Below are 11,153 nucleotides of genomic sequence, written 5' to 3'. Positions count from 1 at the left end.
CTTGGATTTTCTTGAAAAAATTATTTTGTACAAAGCAAAGACGTGGGTATGCACTATTAATCTACTCTACTGCTACAGTTAAACCACTGAGTGAATGTCCCATTCCAACAAGGCATTGAAGCATGAAAATGCCCCTGTTAAAACAGCTGCAGCAGGAACTACTACTGGTGTTGCTACAACCGTCAGAACAACTGCTGTTGCTGTCAACACGCCATCTTAAATCTCCTTCTTCTTGACTTTATATTTCCACTCATTCTGTCTCCTGTTATTTCCTCCACTTCTCAGAACAAACAGACTTTAACAAGACACAAAGAGTATATACATGAAGTGTCGAACAAGATCAATTCATTATATTATAGTCTTGTTGACAATATGGAAACATATAACACTGGATACACACACTGATTAACCTCAAATCATAAAAGATAGGAAAGTCGAATGAAGACTACTTTATGAATTGTCAACAATAAAATACAGATTACTTACTGGTTAACTGATGATGATGATTTCTTTCATATTTTTTTTTTTTTTTTGGGGGTGTATGAACAGAAATAATAAAGAAATGCATACTGGAAAATGTATTATTATGATTATGATTATGATTATGATTATTATTATAGAATTATCTCCCCACTGCTGTTTGCATTGGCAATTGAACCGTTTGCAGAAATAATTAGACAGGACCCAAACTTAACAGGTATCAGAATTAATATAAACTAAACTTATTTGCAGATGATCTCCTGATATACCTGACCAGTATTGAAAACTCAATGCCCCCTTTGCTACAAATATTTTCATATTTATTCTAAAATCTCAGAATATAAAATGTATTTGGAAAACAACGAAATAATGGCAATTGGAAAAATCTAAAAAAGAACTCAGGATCTACAGCAATCCTTTAAGTGGACCACAAAAATATGAAATACTTCGGATGCTTAATAAGTGTGTCACACCCTGGCTCTGGGACTCATTATGTTGAGCCAGGGTGTGTTCATTTCTATGTGTGTATTTCTATGTTGGTGTTCATTCTAGTTTGTTGTATTCTATGTTTGCCTGAGTGACTCCCAATCAGAGGCAACGAGTGTCAGCTGTTGGCTGGTTGTCTCTGATTGGGAGCCATATTTAAACTGTATGTTTTCCCTTTGTGGTTGTGGGTTTTTGTTCCGTGTTCGGTCATTGATACCGTGGACGTCACAAGTCGTTTCTTGTTTTGTTTCGTGCTTTAACTAATTAAAGTCATGTTTGTTCATCACGCTGCGCCTTGGTCTACTCCTTACCCTGACGATCGTGACAGAAAAACCCACCATGCAACGACCAAGCAGCGTGTCCAGGGGCAGCCCTTGGGGTGGACATGGGAGGAAGCGCCGGGAAAGGCCCTGGCGAAAGAGGAGCAGCGTGTCCAGGAGCAGGCAGCCTGGACATGGGAGGAGATATTGGACGATCATCAGGGTCGTCGTCGGACGGTCGGGGGTAGGCATTCAGCCAGGACGGGTGGTGGCCACTCTTCACTCCAGGCCTCCTATCCGTCTCCACAGCCCGGTTCGGCCTGTCCCTGCTCCACGCACCAAGCCTACGGTGTGCGTCGCCAGCCCAGCCCGGCCTGTCCCTGCTCCACGCACCAAGCCTACGGTGTGCGTCGCCAGCCCGGCCTGTCCCTGCTCCACGCACCAAGCCTACGGTGTGCGTCGACAGCCCAGCCCGGCCTGTTCCTGCTCCACGCACCAAGCCTACGGTGTGCGTCGCCAGCCCAGTCCGGCCTGTCCCTGCTCCACGCACCAAGCCTACGGTGTGCGTCGCCAGCCCAGCCCGGCCTGTCCCTGCTCCACGCACCAAGCCTACGGTGTGCGTCGCCAGCCCAGTCCGGCCTGTCCCTGCTCCACGCACCAAGCCTACGGTGTGCGTCGACAGCCCGGTCCGGCCTGTTCCTGCCACCCGCACCAAGTCTACGGTGCGCGTCGCCAGCCCGACCCGGCCTGTTCCTGCCACCCGCACCAAGTCTACGGTGCGCGTCGCCAGCCCGACCCGGCCTGTTCCTGCCACTTGCACCAAACCTACGGTGCGCGTGCCGCCAGCCCGGTCCGGCCTGTTCCTGCCACTCGCACTAAGCCAGGGGGTGCGAGAAGTCAGCCTGGTAAGGCCCGTTCCGTCTCCACGCACCAAGCCAGGGGTGCGAGTCGTCAGCCTGGTAAGGCCCGTTCCTCCTCCACGCATCAAGCCAGGGGTGCGCGTCGTCAGCCTGGTAAGGCCCGTTCCTCCTCCACGCACCAAGCCAGGGGTGCGAGTCGACAGCCTGGTAAGGATCGCTCCTGTTAAGTCCACTCCTGCTCCAGCCGGCGGGGCCAGACTGGACCAGGGGTACTATGGGGGGTGTATTGGAGGGTGGTGGTCAAGGCCGGAGCCAGAACCGCCGCCGAGGAGGTATGCCCGCCCAGCCCTTCCCTGGTTTGTTTAGTTGAGGCGCGGTCGCAGTCCGCGCCTTTAGGGGGGGGTACTGTCACACCCTGGCTCTGGGACTCATTATGTTGAGCCAGGGTGTGTTCATTTCTATGTTGGTGTTCATTCTAGTTTGTTGTATTCTATGTTTGCCTGAGTGACTCCCAATCAGAGGCAACGAGTGTCAGCTGTTGGCTGGTTGTCTCTGATTGGGAGCCATATTTAAACTGTATGTTTTCCCTTTGTGGTTGTGGGTTTTTGTTCCGTGTTCGGTCATTGATAACGTGGACGTCACGAGTCGTTTCTTGTTTTGTTTCGTGCTTTAACTAATTAAAGTCATGTTTGTTCATCACGCTGCGCCTTGGTCTACTCCTTACCCTGACAATCGTGACAAAGTGACAGCAAACAACACATGCGTATATACTGATCAAAAATACACTGCTCAAAAAAATAAAGGGAACACTTAAACAACACAATGTAACTCCAAGTCAATCACACTTCTGTGAAATCAAACTGTCCACTTAGGAAGCAACACTAATTGACAATAAATGTCACATGCTGTTGTGCAAATGGAATAGACAACAGGTGTTATTTATAGGCAATTAGCAAGACACCCCCAGTAAAGGACTGGTTTTGCAGGTGGTGACCACAGACCACTTCTCAGTTCCTATGCTTCCTGGCTGATGTTTTGGTCACTTTTGAATGCTGGCGGTGCTTTCACTCTAGTGGTAGCATGAGACGGAGTCTACAACCCACACAAGTGGCTCAGGTAGTGCAGCTCATCCAGGATGGCACATCAATGCGAGCTGTGGCAAGAAGGTTTGCTGTGTCTGTCAGCATAGTGTCCAGAGCATGGAGGCGCTACCAGGAGACAGGCCAGTACCTCAGGAGACATGGAGGAGGCCGTAGGAGGGCAACAACCCAGCAGCAGGACCGCTACCTCCACCTTTGTGCAAGGAGGAGCAGGAGGAGCACTGCCAGAGCCCTGCAAAATGACCTCCAGCAGGCCACAAATGTGCATGTGTCTGCTCAAACGGTCAGAAACAGACTCCATGAGGGTGGTATGAGGGCCCGACGTCCACAGGTTTGGGTTGTGCTTACAGCCCAACACCGTGCAGGACGTTTGGCATTTGCCAGAGAACACCAAGATTGGCAAATTCGCCACTGGCGCCCTGTGCTCTTCACAGATGAAAGCAGGTTCACACTGAGCACGTGACAGACGTGACAGAGTCTGGAGACGCCGTGGAGAACGTTCTGCTGCCTGCAACATCCTCCAGCATGACCAGTTTGGCGGTGGGTCAGTCATGGTGTGGGGTGGCATTTCTTTGGGGGGCCGCACAGCCCTCCATGTGCTCGCCAGAGGTAGCCTGACTGCCATTAGGTACCGAGATGAGATCCTCAGACCCCTTGTGAGACCATATGCTGGTGCGGTTGGCCCTGGGTTCCTCCTAATGCAAGACAATGCTAGACCTCATGTGGCTGGAGTGTGTCAGCAGTTCCTGCAAGAGGAAGGCATTGATGCTATGGACTGGCCCGCCCGTTCCCCAGTCCTGAATCCAATTGAGCACATCTGGGACATCATGTCTCGCTCCATCCACCAACGCCACGTTGCACCACAGACTGTCCAGGAGTTTGCGGATGCTTTAGTCCAGGTCTGGGAGGAGATCCCTCAGGAGACCATCCGCCACCTCATCAGGAGCATGCCCAGGCGTTGTAGGGAGGTCATACAGGCACGTGGCGGCCACACACACTACTGAGCCTCATTTTGACTTGTTTTAAGGACATTACATCAAAGTTGGATCAGCCTGTAGTGTGGTTTTCCACTTTAATTTTGAGGGTGACTCCAAATCCAGACTTCCATGGGTTGATAAATTTGATTTCCATTGATAAGTTTTGTGTGATTTTGTTGTCAGCACATTCAACTATGTAAAGAAAAAAGTATTTAATAAGATTATTTCATTCATTCCGATCTAGGATGTGTTATTGTAGTGTTCCCTTTATTTACACTTCATATAAGGAAATCAATTGAAATAAAATCATTAGGCCCTAATCTATGGATTTCACATGTGACTGGGCAGGGGCACAGCCATGGGTGGGCCTTGGAGGGCATAGGCCCACCCACTTGGCAGCCAGGCCCACCCACTGGGGAGCCATGCCCAGCCAAACATAAATATTTTTTCTGCACAAAAGCGCTTTATTACAGACAGACATACTCCTCAGCAACTTTGGGAGCCATGCCGTTCTAGAGAGGTTTATTCTACCTGTAAGATTTATGGGAAGATTATTCCATTTAATTAGATCTGCTTTCATATTGTTGAGTAATGGGATAAAGTCATCTTTGTATACACTGTTGGTCCAATGTTAATAAAAGATCCCAGAAATGTTCCATACGCACCTAAAGCGTATTTCTCTCAAATGTTGTGCACACATTTGTTTACATCCCTGTTAGTGAGCATGTCTCCTTTCCCAAGATAATCCATCCACCTGACAGGTGTTGCATATCAAGAAGCTGATTAAACAGAATTATCATTACACAGGTGCACCTTGTGCTGCAGACAATAAAAGGCCACTCTAAAATGTGCAGTTTTGTCACACAACACAATGCAACAGATGTCTCAAGTTTTGAGGGAGTGTGCAATTGCCATGCTGACTGCAGGAATGTCCACCAGAGCTGTTGCCAGAGAATTTAATGTTAATTTCTCTACCATAAGCCGCCTCCAATGTCGTTTTAGAAAATGTGGCAGTACGTCCAACCGTCCTCACAACCACAGACCACGTGTATGGCATTGTGTGGAACACCGGTTTGCTAATGTCAACGTTGTGAACAGAGTACCTCATGGTGCCAGTAGGGTTATGGTATGGGCAGGCATAAGCTACGAACAACGAACACAATTACATTTTATCGATGGCAATTTGAATGCACAGAGATACCGTGACGAGATCCTGAGGCCCATTGTCATGCCATTCATCCGTCTGCCATCATCTTAAGTTTCAGCATGATAATGCACGGCCCTGTGTCACAAGGATATGTACACAATTCCTGGAAGCTGAAAATGTCCCAGTTTTTCCATGGCCTGTATACTCACCAGACATGTCACCCATTGAGCATGTTTGGGATGCTCTGTATCAACGTGTTCCAGTTCTTGTCAATATCCAGGAATTTCGCACAGCCATTGAAGCGGAGTGTGACAACATTCCACAGGTCACAATCAACAGCCTGATCAACTCTATGCGAAGGAGATGTGTCGCACTGCATGAGGCAAATGGTCACACCAGATACTGACTGGTTTTCTGATCCACGCCCCTACTTTATGTTTAAGGTATCTGTGACCAACAGATGCATATCTTTATTCCCAGTCATGTGAAATCCATAGATTAGGGCCTAATGAATGTATTAATTGACTGATTTCCTTGTATGAAATGTAACTCAGTAAAATCTTTGAAATTGTTGCATGCTACTTTTATGTTTTTGTTCAGTATATTAATAACAAATGTAATATTTAAAAATATTGAATACATAATAAAAGTAGATATGTGAAATAAAGTGGAACTGATTGATGAAAAAGTAAACCCATTGGAATGTACAGTGCCTTGAAAATGCATTCATCCCCCTTGGCATTTTCCCTATTTTGTTGTATTACAATCTGTAATTTAAATGGATTTATATTTGGATTTCATGTAATGGACATACACAAAATAGTCCAAATTGGTGAAGTGAAATGAAAAAAATAACTTGTTTCAAAAAATTCTAAAAAATAAATAACAGAAAAGAGGTGCTCGCATATGTATTCACCCCCTTTGCTTTGAAGCCCCTAAATAAGATCTGGTGCAACCAATTACCTTCAGAAGTCACATAATTAGTAAAATAAAGTCCACTTGTGTGCAATCTAAGTGTCACATGATCTCAGTATATATACACCTGTTCTGAAAGGCCCCAGAGTCTGCAACACCACTAAGCAAGGTGCACCACCAAGCAAGTGGCACCATGAAGACCAAGGAGCTCTCCAAACAGGTCAGGGACAAAGTTATGGAGAAGTACAGATCAGGGTTGGGTTATAAAAAAATATCAGAAACTTTGAACATCCCACGGAGCACCATTAAATCCATTATTAAAAAATTGAAAGAATATGGCACCACAACAAACCTGCCAAGAGAGGACCTTCCACCAAAACTCACGGACCAGGCAAGGAGGGCATTAATCAGAGAGGCAACAAAGAGACCAAAGATAACCCTGAAGGAGCTGCAAAGCTCCACAGAGAAGATTGGAGTATCTGTCCATAGGACCACTTTAAGCCGTACACTCCACAGAGCAGGGCTTTACGGAAGAGTGGGCAGAAAAAAGCCATTGCTTAAAGAAGAAAATAAGCAAAGACGTTTGGTGTTTGCCAAAAACCACGTGGGAGACACCCCAAACATATGGAAGAAGGTACTCTGATCAGATTAGACTAAAATTGAGCTTTTTGGCAATCAAGGAAAACACTATGTCTGATGCACACCCAACACCTCTCATCACCCGAAGAACACCATCCCCACAGTGAAGCACGGTGGTGGCAGCATCATGCTGTGGTGATGGTTTTCATATGCAGGGCCTGGGAAACTGGTCTGAATTGAAGGAATGATGGATGGCGCTAAATACAGGGAAATTCTTGAGGGAAACCTGTTTCAGTCTTCCAGAGATTTGAGACTGGGACATTGACACTAAGCATACTGCTAAAGCAACACTCAAGTGGTTTAAGGGGAAACATTTAAATGTCTTGTTATGGCCTAGTCAAAGCCCAGACCTTAATCCAATTTAGAATCTGTGGTATGACTTAAAGATTGCTGTACACCAGCGGAACCCATCCAACTTGAAGGAGCTGGAGCAGTTTTGCCTTGAAGAATGGGCAAAAATCCCAGTGGCTAGATGTGCCAAGCTTATAGAGACATTCCCCAACAGACTTGAAGCTGTAATTGCTGCAAAAGTTGGCTCTACAAATTATTGACTTTGTGAATAGTTATGTACGCTCAGGTTTTCTGTTTTTTGGTCTTATTTCTTGTTTGTTTCAAAATAAAAAATATTTTGCATCTTCAAAGGGTGGCCATTTGATTAATTGTTCAGCAGTCTTATCACTTGGGGGTAGAAGCTGTTAAGGAGCCTTTTGGACCTAGACTTGGCGCTCTGGTACCAGTTACTGTGCGGTAGCAGAGAGAACAGTGTATGACTTGGTTGACTGGAGTCTTTGATAATCTTTTGGGCCTTCCACTGACACCGCCTAATATACAAGTCCTGGATGGCAGGAAGCTTGGCCCCAGTGATGTACTGGGCCGTACGCACTACCCTCTGTAGTTCCTTACAGTCGGATGCCGATTAGTTGCCATACCAGGCGGTGATGCAACCGGTCAGGATGCTCTCGATGGTGCAGCTGTAGAACTTTTGAGGATCTGGGGACCAATGCTAAAACTTTTCAGTCTCCTGAGGGGGAAAAGGCGTTGTCATGCCCTCTTCACAACTTTCTTGGTGTGTTTGGTCTATGATAGTTTGTTTAGTTTGTTCTAAAGGGGGCATATAAGCTGACAATGAAAGCTCTTACAATATTCGACCTCAGACTGGGACGAAAGTTCACCTTCCAAAAGGGCAATGACCCTATGCACACAGCCAAGACAACGCAGGAGTGGGATCGGTACAAGTCTCTGTATGCTCAGCCAGAGACCGGACTTGAACCCGATCTAATATCTCTGGAGAGACCTGAAAATAGCTGTGCAGCGACAATCCCCATCCAACCTAACAGAGCTTGAGAGGATCTTCAGAGAAGAATTGGAAATTCCCCAAATACGGGTGTGCCAAGCTTGTAGCGTCATACCCAAGAAGACTCGAGGCTGTAATCGCTGCCAAAGGTGCTTCAACAAAGTACTGAGTAAAGGGTCTGAAAACTTATGCACCTGTACCGTCCTGTTTTTGCTTTGTCTTTATGGGGTATTGTGTGTAGATTGAGGAGGGAAAACAACTATTTAACTACTTAGCTGCTTTAATTTGTCCATGTGTATCTTGCATATCCCAATGCCTGTAGAGAGCCAGGTTCAAAGCCAGGGTCAGCCATTATTAACGTCATCCCTGGAGCAATTGAGGTTAAGTGCCTTGCTCAAGGGCACAATGAGAAATGTTTCACCTTGTCTGCTCCTGGAGTTGAACCAGCGACCTTTCGGTTACTGGCCCAATGGTCTGACCTTAGGTAGCAGTACAGAACAACACTATGGCCTTGATTCAATCCAATGTGTGTTATAGAGCAATGCACTAGACAGCTGACAATGCCCCCAAGGCAATTTCCCCATTCACAGAGATCAAAGTTATGGTAAATGCATACGAATGTCTGCTGAAGTTGCATTGTCAGCTGTCTAGTGCTCTATAACACGCCTTGTATTGAATCCCAGCCTATGTGTGTCTATACAGTATTGAATTGAATCCCAGCCTGTGTGTCTATACAGTATTGGTTTGAATCCCAGCCTATGTGTGTCTATACAGTTTACCATAATTTCTTATTTTGATACTGGAGTCTCTTCTGGATCTAAAGTACAGTTGCAATCAAATATATTGTCACCCTTGCACTTTACAATGGAGTGCAATGGAGCAGAATGTTTTGTTTTCTCTTTACAAAACTGGTTGAATGGCTATCTTTACCCTGTAGGAACCTTTAACTTACCACAGGTGAGATAAATTGCACATTAAACGAGAATCACTTGCCTCCAAACGAATTAATTTGAATTCTGAATAATTCAGTCAAGGTAATGTATTGACTTTTAAGTGAAAAATCTCCATTTGAGTTTAGATAATCTTTTTGGGGTCCTGTGCAGTTGTTAATCAAACAAATACATGTGTGAACACCAAAATACTTTTCAATTTCAACTTATTTAGAAAAATATTGAATTGTGCAAGGGTGCCAACATTACGCACAGATCCATCTCCACCACAGTGTCCAGCTGGGCTGCGGTACGTGCCTACTCTTATCCGTGATCATCTGATCTTCTGAGCACACACATCACCCTCCTCTGGTCACCCAGGTATCGGTCGTACAGTGCGCTGCTTGAGCGGAAAGTACTGGTGGCCTACCTTGGCTAAGGACGTGAGGGTGTACGTCTCCTCCTGCTCGGTGTGTGCCCAGAGTAAGGCACCTAGGCACCTCCCAGCGGGTAAGCTACAACCGTTACCAGTTCCACAACGACCATGGTCTCACCTTAGCATTGATTTTCTGACTGATCTTCCCCTCTCCCAAGGTAACACCAGCATCCTGGTCGTTGTGGACCGCTTCTCCAAGTCCTGCCGCCTCCTTCCTCTGCCCGGTCTCCCCACGACCCTGCAGACTGCGGAGGCCCTGTTCACTCACGTCTTCCGGCACTACAGGGTACCCAGAGGATATAGTGTCGAATCGAGGTCCCCTGTTCACCTCCAAGGTTTGGAAGGCGTTCATGGAACGTCTGGGGGTCTCGGTCAGCCTGACCTCTGGGTTCCACCCCGAGTCAAATGGGCAGGTGGAATGAGTAAATCAGGATGTGGGTAGGTTCCTGCGGTCCTACTGCCAGGACTGGCCGGGGGAGTGGTCGGTGTTCTTGCCATGGGCAGAATATGCCCAGAACTCTCTCCGCCACTCCTCTACTAACCTAACACCATTTCAATGTGTTTTAGGTTACCAACCGGTTCTGGCACCTTGGCACCAGAGCCAGACCGAGGCGCCTGCGGTGGATGACTGGTTTCGGCACGCGGAAGAGACGTGGGACGCTGCCCACGTTCACCTCCAGCGCGCCTTGCATCGTCAGAAGGCCAACGCTGACCATTACCGCAGTGAGGGGATCGGGTCTGGCTCTCGACCCGGAATCTGCCCCTCCGCCTGCCCTGCCGGAAGCTGAGCCCGCGGTTTGTGGGGCCATTCAAAGTCCTGAGGAGAATCAACGAGGTTACGTACAGTGAGGGAAAAAAGTATTTGATCCCCTGCTGATTTTGTACGTTTGCCCACTGACAAAGACATGATCAGTCTATAATTTTAATGGTACGTTTATTTGAACAGTGAGAGACAGAATAACAACCAAGAAATCCAGAAAAACGGATGTCAAAAATGTTATAAATTGATTTGCATTTTAATGAGGGAAATAAGTATTTGACCCCTCTGCAAAACATGACTTAGTACTTGGTGGCAAAACCCTTGTTGGCAATCACAGAGTTCAGACGTTTCTTGTAGTTGGCCACCAGGTTTGCACACATCTCAGGAGGGATTTTGTTCCACTCCTCTTTGCAGATCTTCTCCAAGTCATTAAGGTTTCGAGGCTGACGTTTGGCAACTCGAACCTTCAGCTCCCTCCACAGATTTTCTATGGGATTAAGGTCTGGAGACTGGCTAGGCCACTCCAGGACCTTAATGTGCTTCTTCTTGAGCCACTCCTTTGTTGCCTTACTGTGTGTTTTGGGTTATTGTCATGCTGGAATACCCATCCACGACCCATTTTCAATGCCCTGGCTGAGGGAAGGAAGTTCTCACCCAAGATTTGACGGTACATGGCCCCGTCCATCGTCCCTTTGATGCGGTGAAGTTGTCCTGTCCCCTTAGCAGAAAAACACCCCCAAAGCATAATGTTTCCACCTCCATGTTTGATGGTGGGGATGGTGTTCTTGGGGTAATAGGCAGCATTCCTCCTCCTCCAAACACAGCGAGTTGAGTTGATGCCAAAGAGCTCCATTTTAGTCTCATCTGACC

At 46.9% G+C, this 11,153-nt stretch overlaps 1 protein-coding gene across 2 annotated transcripts in view; it reads right to left on the bottom strand.

The window, feature by feature from the left end:
- LOC121534260 (zinc finger protein 501) overlaps positions 1-11,153 on the bottom strand; it is a 644,805-nt gene that overhangs the window by 504,898 nt on the left and 128,754 nt on the right. The gene's annotated exons all lie outside the window — the stretch shown is intronic.

This window comes from Coregonus clupeaformis, chromosome 38 (genome assembly GCF_020615455.1).
Source record: "Coregonus clupeaformis isolate EN_2021a chromosome 38, ASM2061545v1, whole genome shotgun sequence".
In the NCBI taxonomy this organism is placed as follows: Eukaryota; Metazoa; Chordata; class Actinopteri; order Salmoniformes; family Salmonidae; genus Coregonus; species Coregonus clupeaformis.
Note: the sequence above shows the minus strand (reverse complement) of the source record. Positions and strands in the feature narration are given on the sequence as shown.